Consider the following 12,357-nt stretch of genomic DNA (forward strand, 5'->3'; position numbering starts at 1 on the left):
TGTATGACCGCTGAACCACTCACGTGGTTATCCGACGCACTCTGACTGCAGATTTGTACCTCAGTCTGGTGATTCGACCCGTTGTGCGGCATTCATGAACAGCATTCCATCGTGTGTTTTCCAACAGGATAACGCTTGCCCACATACGGCCGTATCCCAGCATGCTGTACAGTGTGTCGACATGTTCCCTTTGCCTGCCAGATTACCAGATCTGTCACCAATCGAAAACACATGGGACATCACCGGACGGTAACTCCAGCGTCTTCCACAAGCAGCGTTACCTGTCCCTCTGTCGACCAACCAGGTGCAACAGACATGGAGATCCATCCCACACACTGACATCCAGCACCTGCACAACACAACGCATGCATGTTTGAATGCTTGCATTCAACTCAGTGGCTAATCTCGCACTTACAGCAACCCGTGATCTTGCCAACTTTAGCACTTACATATATTACCTAGAGAAATGTATTCCCGTAATTTCATTTCTCTACATGAACCATTTTTCGGTGCTGAAATTTTTTTCAGCGCATTAGCAAAGCAGGAATAAAAGTTGTTAAGTAGTGTAATAATGATATGAAGTAGCGAGAAGGAAGTTCTGTTCTGCGGAAACGTTTCTACATGAAAGGTACATGCTGCCATCTTGCCGACGGATACGGCAGAATGGTGAAACGTTCTCAGCCTGATATAAGAAAGTTCAAAATCCACTTATTTTCCGATGTTACAGATTTTACATAAATGAACATTTTCCAACTGTTTCAGAACGAATAAATCCCATTCCTGACGGCTGATCCAGAATGTTATTCAAAACGTCTGCTCACTCTCTTTATTGTACTAAACATGTTTTCCAGTAAGACATTTCTTTACATTTTGGACTAAAAAATGTTCAAATGTTTGTGAATTCCTAAGGGACCAAACTGCTGAGGTCATCGGTCCCTAATCTTACATACTACATGAATTAACTAACTTATGCTAAGAACAACACACACACCCATGCCCGAGGGAGGACTCGTACCTCCGGCGGAAAGGGCCGCTCAATCCGTGATATGGCGCCTCAAACCACGCAACCACTCAGTGCTGCGATTTTGGACTAGGAGAGGGGCAGAGCGTGCTCCTCTGGTGACTCTGGCGAGTTCCGTAGTTTTCTTATGTGAAAAGGTGCCTTATATTTATTGAGTATATCTGTGGTTATTTATTGAGTATATCTGTGGTATTAGCAACTTCAGTGATGTGTTGATCTCGTCTTTTGAACGCACCGTGGAAACTGGTAAAACTACAGATAATAAACACGTAGAGTAAATAAACGTTTTTAAAAATTTACTCTTCAAAATCGAGAATTGTAATTTTAAAATGAACACACACATTCGGTGAAAATGGCTTAAAGGACCCAGCCCGCCTATAGAACTAAATATCGCGGGATCTGTTCCTGATCGATCTTGCCAGTTTTATTCCGTATTTATCGCTTCTGGCTTCTGGTAATACGTGTTAATGTTAATGTTAAAAGTACCGGTTGTACCTTAGCTGGAAGGGCATGTTAACCCAAGAATACTAAAGGTGAGAATCGTCACATTGCTACTAAAAGATCGTAAAGTTCACTGCTTCACATTGTATTCAGTGGAAATGATAATTTATAGATTATGCATCAGTTAATTACAATTTTTAGAACTCCATTCGTATTTTACATACCAGTAGCAACTTAAGTATAAAATATCTTGTTTTATAACCTACTGCAATGGTTTGGTCATCTAGGGATAAAATGGTTGGGTATGGCAGTTTAAAGGTTAGAGGAAGGTAACTGCATAGCACTTCCAATAGAACCATGACCAGTAAAGCACTGTTGTGTTCAAACAACATTTAGTTTGACGACAGATTTTCTTTACTTTTTCTAGAAACTATTCTTTTGTATCTAAATATGAATTGCGTGGCAGCAGGATAATACGTAGAAATCTCTAACACGAGTTACACTCTGTCAGTTTAGTATGTTGTAGGCAGAGATTATGTATTCCGATGCCATGACATTAACACACCGGTCCTAACTGTTGAATAAACCGTTTTTCAATAGTTTTGAATTTCATTTCGTAAGAAATTGCGCGTCGTTTCCTCCGTCCCTCCTTATCAATGCAAAAGTAATGAGTTGCTTCTACGCCTCGAATAGACACATAGTTCAGGCCCCGTATTCGCGTTTGTACCTGTTAGTCAACTCGGCCACAAGAGCAGGGCGGAAAGCAATTGCAAAACCCCGTCGTTCTGGCACGGATCAGCCTTCTCTTATCGTTTCCGATTACCCGCCCACGCAACATTTTCTCAGTACCATAACATGCGGAATGAATCTGCATTCGTGATAAACACATCAGGTATTACGGACTCCTCCTGCAGACTGTAGCTTCAGCTACGAGTTTAATCCATTTACACCTGCCACTCGAGTCTCCGAACAGCCATTTTGTGCCTCGAAAGTGCTCTCGCACCGGACAAAGTTGGGAGGCCAATTACTCTCCTGAGCTGCTGTAACAAACCGTTAGCCGGCGACGGTGCATCAGGCTAGCATATTAGGCTGCAGAAGGCAGCCCAGTATCAATTATCATTTAACCAGGCGCCACGGGTTCCCTTGACCTCTGGCCACTCATCCACCGACACACAGACACAGACACACATACAGAAACACACACACGTATATACACAGACGCACTAATACAACAGCAACACGCAGAGTTCTACGGACGTGAGAGGAGCAAACAGAGCCTGACCGCGCTCTTCCATAGGCACGTAATTTCATTAGGAAGCTCACCGCTCTCAGCAATTGCGAGGGACGACTGTGAATACTGGAGCAGAGGAAGGGCTGGTGGCCGTTACGACTCCGGAATATTGCTCAAACACACACACACACACACACACACATACTAAGTAGTACCGGAACGAGCGTTCCCACGCAGACGACACAGGCACACAGACAAACATACACATTCGTGGCGGGTCCGAGAAGGCCATCGAAGTCAATACGCGGGACAATCGCCACACAAACTGATGTAGACGGCGGTGGTCTCCCCTGTACACAGTGCGAAGGGTCGCGAGGGCAGGAGATGCGCACCCTTAAACATTTACCGGTGGAGCGGAGGTAGCACCCCCCATGGCCGAGCGCTTTCAAACATTCAGAGGTCACTGCAGATCGACGCGACACGGGGGAGTTCTGCGCTGTAGGGGTTGGTGGGGCGGAAGGTGCTCCGGCGCTACTGCCGGGCCTCAGAGAGCTCGTATCCACCTGCTGCGTCAAACAAACATGCCCAGCTCCCCTCTAGCGACAGATGTGTCACGCATGCTACCCCATGGTGGCAATTGTTAATGTACAAGACCAACTTCATAAGCTTTCTGCACCCACTGTAATGGTGTTAATATAAATTGATAGAGCCTCTTTGTAAGAAAACGAGTAAAAATCGTTTCTCATACAAGCCGTTAAATTATTACTCAAAACATTTACCCTTAAAAGTTCTACACTTAGTCCTTCGTTCGAACCAATCATGTATCTGCATCTACATGATTACTCTGCAGTTCACAATGAAGTGCCTTGCAGAGGGTTCATCGAACAACCTTGATGTTACTTCTCTACCGTTCCACCCTGAGCTCGTCTAACAGCAAAGAGTTCCACTCATCGTGTGGTAATTTTTTTTTCTCCAGTCCGGTTGACACGCCTTCCCTGTTAAAAAAACGAACGTTGGTATTCTACTGGAAAAGCTGTCGTAGAACCAGTAGCATTGTAGGATCCCATCCAGTGTAACAAATTGCTTTCGGAACCAGTTAGCCGAGTTATAAATTGAAAGGTGGTTTATGAGTAAAACTCAGTGCAATGTGACTTGTTGGATGGAAATCACCGTCAAGACCGTCAAATCTTAAGTTATAGTTTTGTCATTCACATTCAATAACACTTACTCGTATTAGCCAGGTTATGGTAACTATACCAAACCTGTTACCAAGAGGATTAACAAACGGATGGTCTGTGAAAGAATGCTTGCTCAAATACTACACAATTTGACCACCACGAATGCTCAATTTACGGTCGCACCTTGTACAACACGACACGCGGATTTGGGTTTTCAAAAGTCATAGTTTACATATTAAAGTAGGAATTTCTCGTGTTGTCTTATTCGCACGTTCACTTCCACTTTGTGGCACTTCAACGTTGAGTTTTAACCAGTGTTCCTTAAAATTTTCACATCTACTCAGAGCTTCATATAACCACGTCCGAGTGTGTATACTCAACAAAATTAACAATATTCATTTATTATCATACTTTCCATCCACATCGTCATTCACACTAACACGCAAATTAAATTAACATTAATTAAAAAAGTGGTAATAGTCCCAATAGGTAGTTTGTTTCCAAAATATTTTTAATTTAGTATTAGTTTATAGTCTGTAAGATGCTGACATCTTTCGGCCAGAATTGCAACTACTTGCAGTTAGTGTCACTCATCTGCTCGCTTTCGTGTCTTACATAAGCATGATGCAAGGCGCTGCGTCTCACACTCTCGAACTGTGTGCGGGAAAAATGAACACTTACTCCTTCGAGTGCGATCTCTGATTTCTTGGATTTTATTATGATGATGATATCTGTCTACGTATGTGGGTGGCAGTAAAATATTTTCTCACTCTGATGAGAAAGCTGGTTATTGATATTTCGTAAGAAGTTCTTGGCGCAACGAGAAACGACTTGTGTTAATGATTTGACACCCCTATTCACGTATTATATGTGTGGCATTCTCTTCCCTCGTTCGTGATAAAACAAATTTCTTTGAACTTTTACGATGTCCTACGTCAATCATATCAGATGTCGATCCCATACTGCACGACGGTACTCCAGAAGAGAGCGGACAACCATAGTGTAAGCAGTGACTTTAGTAGACTTGTTGCATTTTCAAAGGGTTCCGCCAGTAAACCACAGTCTTTAATTAGATTTTCCCACAATATTATCTATGTGATCTTTCCAGGTTAAGTTATTCGCAAGGGTTTTCCCTAACAATTCAGTTATTTTACATACTTTAGATGTATGATTTATCGTGTACCCGAAATTTAACTGTTTCCCTGTTCGTAGTCTTTTGGATGACTTCACGCTTTTCATTAGAGACAATTGCCACTACTCACATCTTACATATATCTTTTCTAAATTATTTTGCAATAGCTTTTGATCTTATGACGACATTACCAGAGGGTAAATGACAACATCGTCTGCAAAGAGGAGTCTAAGAGGACAGTTGAGAGTGTCTCCTAAATCGCTTATGTAGATCAGAAACAGCAGAGGGCCTATAACACTTCCTTGGGCAATGCCAGATATTGCTTATGTGTTACTGGATTACTTTCCCGGCTATTACTACAAAATATGAGCTTTTTGACAGAAAATTACGGAGCCAGTCGCACAACTGAGACGATATTCCGTAGGAACGCTATTTGATGACAAGTCGCTTGTGAGAATCGGTGTCAGAAACCATCTAGGAATCTAAAAATATGCAATTAATTTGACGTACCCTGTCGATAGCACTGACAGCTTCGTCGGAATAAAGCTCTAGTTGTGTTTCAGAAGAACGGTAGAGTTTGAGAGTGCGTTGGCTGTTAGCCAAAAAATGTTTTCTTCGAGGTAATTCATAATATTAGAACAGAGTCTATGTTCCAAAATGCTACTGCAAATCAACTTTAGTGATTTGGGTCTGTAACCAAGCGGATTACTCCAATTTACTTTCTTTGGTATTGGTGTGATTGCGCAACTTTCCTGTCTTTGGTTACGGTATTTTCGACGAATGAGAGGTTGTTTATATTACTAAGTATGGAACAATAGTAACAGCATACTCTGAAATGATCCTGATTGGTGTACGATCTCGACCGTAATCATTGCCTTTTTTAAGTGATTTAAACTGCTTCTTTACATCGAGGACATCGGAATCTAAGATACATTGACACTTGTTATTGATGCGAAGTCTACAATATTTGCTTGGTCTTCTTTGGTGAAGAAATTTCGGAAAGCCGTGTTTATTAACTCTGATGTAGCAGCACTGTCATCAGTACTATCGCCATTGCCTCCGCAAACTAAGGGCATTGATGTGGTCTAGCCGCTGGTATACAGGGAGCGCACTTATATCTGGACAAATTTCAGTTTGAGTTTCCCGTCGTATCGAAGTTCCGCTGGATGTCACGATTGGCGGTCTTGAAACCAATGGACATCTAGTAAACAGTAAGAGCCGCAAAATGTCCCAGATGTTACGGGCAATCGAAGAGCCGCGAGTGTCGAAAGTCTTTGCGCTGGACTTTCGCCCACTGAAATAGTTCGCCTCTTCGGGTATCAGAGATCAACAGCTCACGATATTGTGGGAATGTATAATGCTTCGGAAAGATTGGGGAAGGTTCCGCTAGCCCGACGAGGTAACTTCATTCCAGGCAACACGTGTCTCGAACTGCGGCTGTCATCAAAAAGTATCAGGCGCTGATTTCGGATGAGGCAGGGGCAATCGCTGAGGAAATTGGAGTCAGTATTGAATGTCAGTGACCGAATATTCCTTGCGTCGGCTGGCAGAGGAAAACATTGAGGAGACATTTTATCCAAAAGGGTCTCTCGGATGACGTTAACATATTCTGGTCAAAGAAGGTTGGCCCCCGAATAGCCCGAATTTGAAACCCCTCGACTACTATGTTTTGAGCGTAAGTCGAACAGCGCTGTTTTAAAGAGTGCGTGCGATCGCTTCTGGACAAAATTGGAGGCGGTCATTGCGGCTGAGGGGAGTTACTTTAAGTAGTGGTACGCTTAAAATTCACTACTTATATGTAAAAGTACTTTCATCTTAACTTGATTTTGTTTTAATAAGTTTACTTTTAAAAACAAGCTTTCACTTGACCAGATTTAGGCGCCTCTCCTTGTGTTTTACATATGACCAGAATGTCTTTTGGTTTTCTGACAGATTTGAAGATAGAATTTCATTGTGGAAACTATTAAGTTTCGCGATAAATTTCAAGATTCTGAAAACTTCGCCAATCCTGAGAGTTTTCCGTTCTTTTAAATTTGACATGTTTTTTCGTCGATTCTGCAGCAGTCTTCTGACCCGTTTTATGTACCATAGGGGATCGGTACAATCTCTCAATTGCCACCAATAATATTTCCTTGGTTTTACACCACATCTCGTCTATGGTTACGTAACATTATGGGAAGGAGTCAAGCGAGATTTATCTGATTCTTGAAATTTTCAAGACGTAAAGAGTGTTCCATATAGTTTCGGGGTTGGAGCCGTTTAACATCGACTTCTTGCCACAATATTTCGGCTGACAACCATTTAGCCATCTTAAAGTGAGTGTTCTGAACTGGAGATTGCTAGTTCACATAAACTCAAAATAATCTTCCACTCACCTACAAAGATATGTGCTCTTCTCGGTTCGGCAAAGGACGATCTGGGATTGCAGAAGGCTGGAATCACGGAATATCTTTCCAGTGTGGCAAAGCCTACATTGGTCAGACGACACGCACTGTGCGTGAAATATGCGTTGAACATGTCCGCCACACCCCCCTTTCGAATCCCAGCTACAGCCGAGTTTTGTATCTCCACCGAACATTCCATGGACTACTTTGCCACGCAGATTTTCGCCTTCACGAAATTCTTCAGGGATTCAATAATTAAGGAATCGGTGGAAATACGTTTAGCGCAAGATCTTACACACATTAGAAAAAGTTTTCCATCACCCCGGTTCCCAGAACTTCTGAAGACAGATGTTGGCTCTGGATATTCTATCACAGACACAGTCCCTTTGACTGTTCAGAGATATCATTAAACCCGCCCAAAGACGTAAACAAGAATGAGTGAGCAGCTCCCATTAGACGGAGGGGGTCCGACAGCCGATCAGTTCGAGTCATTCCACCAGGAAGGAGGTACACGGCTCGTGTTGCCTGTAGTTCAACCATGCCTAGACGGTCAACACCGCGGTTCGATCGGGTCCGCATTATTACTTTGTGACAGGAAGGGCTCTAAGCAAGGGAACTGTCAAGACATCTCGGAGTGAACCAAGGCGATGTTATTCGGACATGTAGGAGATACAGAGAGACAGGAACTGTCGATTACATGCCTCACTCAGGCCGCCCAAGGGCTACTACGGTGGATGACCGCTACCTACGGATTATGGCTCGGAGGAGCCCTGACAGCAACGCCACCATGTTGAATAATGCTTTTCGTGCAGCCATAAGACGCCATCTTACGACTCAAACTGTACGCAATAGGCTGCATCCTGACGTCCATGGCGAGGTCCATCTTCGCAATCACGACACCATGGAGCGCGGTACAGATAGCCCCAGCAACATGCCGAAAGGATCGCTCAGGGTTGGCGTCACGTTCTGTTCACCGATGCATGTCGCATATGCCTTCAAGCACACAATAGTTGTGTTTGGAGACAACCCGGTCAGGCTAAACATCCTTAGACACATTGTCCAGCAAGTGTAGCAAGGTAGACGTTCCCTGCTATTTTGGGGTGGCATTATGTGGGGCCGACGTACTTCGCTGGTGGTCATGGAAGCGCCGTAACGGCTGTATAATACGTGAATGCCATCCTCCGACCGATAGTGTAACCATATCTGCAGCATATTGGCGAGGCATTCGTCTTCATGGACGACAATTCCCGCCCCCATCGTGCACATCTTGTGAATGACTTCCGTCAGGAGAACGACATCGCTCGACTAGAGTGGCCAGCATGTTCTTCAGACATTAACCCTATCGAACATGCCTGGGATAGATTGAAAATGGCTGTTTATTGATGGCGTGACCCATCAACCACTCTGAGGGATCTACTGCGAATAGACGTTGAGAAGTGGAAAACTCGACCAACAGTGCCTTGATGAACGTGTGGATAGTATGCCACGACGAATACAGGCATGCATCATTGCTACTGAGTATTACAGGTACCGCTGTGTGCAGCATTCTGGACCACATCCTCTGAAGGTCTCACTGTATGATGGTACGACATGCAATGTGTGATTTTCATGAGCAATAAAAAGGGCGGAAATGAAGTTTATGTTGATATCTGTACTAATTTTCTGTACAGGTTCTGGAATTCTCTGAATCGAGGTGATGAAAAACTTTTTTTGATGTTTGAATTAATCGCGATGGTAACTTTCAACTGGATATCTGTAATTCCCTCAGAAAGAAAACATTGAATGACCATTGGTACCACTGTCGACATGTAATTTTAAAACTGGCTCTGAGCACTATGGGACTTAACATCCGACGTCATCAGTCCCCTAGAACTTAGAACTACTTAAACGTAACTATCCTAAGGGCATCACACACATCCATGCCCGAGGCAGGATTTGAACCTGCGACTGTAGCGGGCGTGCGGTTCCAGACTGAAGCGCCTAGAACCGCTGGGCCACATCGAAAAATGGCTCTGAGCACTATGGGACTCAACTGCTGTGATCATTAGTCCCCTAGAACTTAGAACTACTTAAACCTAACTCACCTAAGGACATCACAAACATCCATGCCCGAGGCAGGATTCGAACCTGCGACCGTAGCAGTCGCACGGTTCCGGACTGCGCGCCTAGAACCGCGAGACCACTGCGGCCGCCCGGGCCACATCGGCCGGCATGTAATTTTATTACTCTGGACATCTGAATTTAAACTTCGCGAGTACGCATTCCGAAAGAGAGCTAGCGTATACTATCTCATATCAAATGATCTGTCCCGCATTTTTTGATTTGACATTAGGGCCAGCATCTACGTTCCGCACTGCCTATTTGCACGTTCTTTTCAGCCCACAACAAGGCTCTGCGGTGTTGTACACCACCGCCTTGCTGTTGCTTGTTTCACGGAACTCAGCATGTACGGAATCAAAGGCAAATCTATATCCGTGAGTGAAAACGATCAGACGTCAGATGAATGCTGCCCACAGTAGCCGAACCATTCACTCACAAGTTTGCTTTCAAGCTGTTAAGAAGTCTGCAAATTCATACCCCCCGCGCCTCGCTTATAAAGTAATTTCGAGAAGAAAGAAGGCATAAAATGGCAGCTGTTGTAGATAGCACCTGCGTGTTTCAGGAAAGAAGGAAGGAAGAACGGGTTGAAGGTCCAATCGACACCGAGATCATTAGAGACGGAAGACAAGCTCGTATTCTGCGGTGGATGGGGAAGGAAATCTGCCACGCCCTTTCAAAGGAACTATACTGGCATTTGCCTGGAAATCACGCGAAACGTAAATCTGGATGACCGGAAGTGCGTTTTAATCATATGCCTCCCGAATGCTACGGCAGTATTTTAATCACTGCGCCACCCCGCTCGGTGTGAGTGGTTTAACTGAACAACGAACTTACGACATGTCAAGAACTGCGTATACAGCACATATAGCGTATTTGGTTTAATGCTGTTACTCATTTGCTCCCGTTGTGCCAATCCTTACTTCTGATATAGACTATGCGCAGCTCCAGTTCGTAATGTACAGTCAAAACATTCACGTGCGATATGCGTCACCTGCGGTATTCTGACTTCTTTCTTCTCGAAATTACTGTTTGAGCAAGCCACAGTATCTGTGATGTACAAAGCTGCTGACGTCTTCACCGCTTGAGAATGTAAGCTCCCGATAACAACTGAGGATATTTAAAAGAAAATTATAACTGAAGGGCCGGCCGGAGTGGCCGTGCTGTTGTAGGCGCTACAGTCTGGAACCGAGGGACCGCTACGGTCGCAGGTTCGAATCCTGCCTCGGGCATGGATGTGTGTGACGTCCTTAGGTTAGTTAGGTTTAATTAGTTCTAAGTTCTAGGCGACTGATGACCTTAGAAGTTAAGTCGCATAGTGCTCAGAGCCATTTGAACCATTTGAGCCATTAAACAGAAGGGAGTATTTTCATGTACCAAAAACGTAGTTTTCTGGCAGACTTTGGTTTTTCAGTGCCGTAGATTCTTAACGTAGCCGATAACTTCTCAGAAAAAGTAATTGATTTTCTTATTACAGCGCCCTGCTTCGGTAATTCTGTTGCACTATGTGTAGTAACAATCGATGATTATCGTCGCTCATCCTCAGGTTCTAAAGAGTATTCGCCCGCTAAAAGAAGTTATTTTGAAATAAATGTCAAGCTTTCCCTCTCGTGTCCGCCTGTGCAATTTACCGGTCGGCGCTACTGGGATTTTTCCTTGGTGGTAGGACTCTAGTCAGGCTAACAATCCAAGTTGAGGAGCTATTTGAATTAGAAGCAGCGGAGACGAGCTCTGCAAAACTGACAAAGACTGGGAAATGGGTGTTGTAACACCAAGCCCTCTGTACGACATCCAGATGACATCATTGGTTGGGGATGATACGGCTATCGGTCCCAACAGGCTCGTATTTGTTAACGCTTTTCTATTTTGACCCACTTTTCGTGTTTGCTAATCCATTTTTCCATCCGTGTTTACCGTTTTCTTCTTTTCGTTTATCCACTGCCACGGCTTATAACAGAGCAGCCGTACAGAAAGCTACTACCTCTTTAACATTACGAACTAGCACCATGATAGGTCGCTCTATGCGTGTGCAGTATTGTGGACGTTGTGCAGTGTGTATCGACACGCGAATTTTCCCGTTCAATTAATTTTGCGATTTATTGCGCTCTATAATGAAAATGAAATGAGGACTGAAAGGGCGCAAGGAAGAGCACCCTAAAGCTAACGGAAGTCCCACGCCACTACATGCGACACAAAGCGCCCATACGTGCTGCATGTACACAGTAAGGTTCAAATGGCTCTGAGATCTATGGGACTTAACATCTGACGTCATCAGTCCCCTAGAACTTAGAACTACTTAAACCTAACTAACCTAAGGACATCACACACATCCATGCCCGAGACAGGATCCGAACTTGCTACCGTAGCAGTCGCGCGGTTCCGGACTGATGCGCCTAGAACCGCTCGGCCACACAATAAGGAAGCCAGCTCTCTCATTTGTTTTATCGCTTAGCAACTTGGATTTGTTCCTTTATCGTGTACTGAAAATTTCATTTTAGCGCACAGAAATACTATATGGATTTGCGCAAACTCTCTAAACTGGTTACTGATAACTGCTTCCGCACGCTGCACGGAACCGAATTCACGTCCATATCCATGCGGCAGTGACGAACTGAGACGGTGGTTTTACGTGTCAAGTAACCAAATTCATAGCGCATTGCATAAAAGCTGGCTTGTCATCAATGTCTTGGAAATACTTCGCTAGCGAAGCAGTTTCAATGACTTCGGTTCATCTTGGTGGAAGAGGCGTACGGAAGGGTGGTAGCCGGCCGTTGTGGCCAAGCGGTTCTAGGCGCTTCAGTCCGGAACCCCGCGACTGCTACGGTACCAGGTTCGGATCCTGCTTCGGGCATGGATGTGTGTGATGGCCTTAG

The sequence above is a fragment of the Schistocerca gregaria genome, chromosome 8 (assembly GCF_023897955.1).
Source record: "Schistocerca gregaria isolate iqSchGreg1 chromosome 8, iqSchGreg1.2, whole genome shotgun sequence".
NCBI classification, from domain to species: Eukaryota; Metazoa; Arthropoda; class Insecta; order Orthoptera; family Acrididae; genus Schistocerca; species Schistocerca gregaria.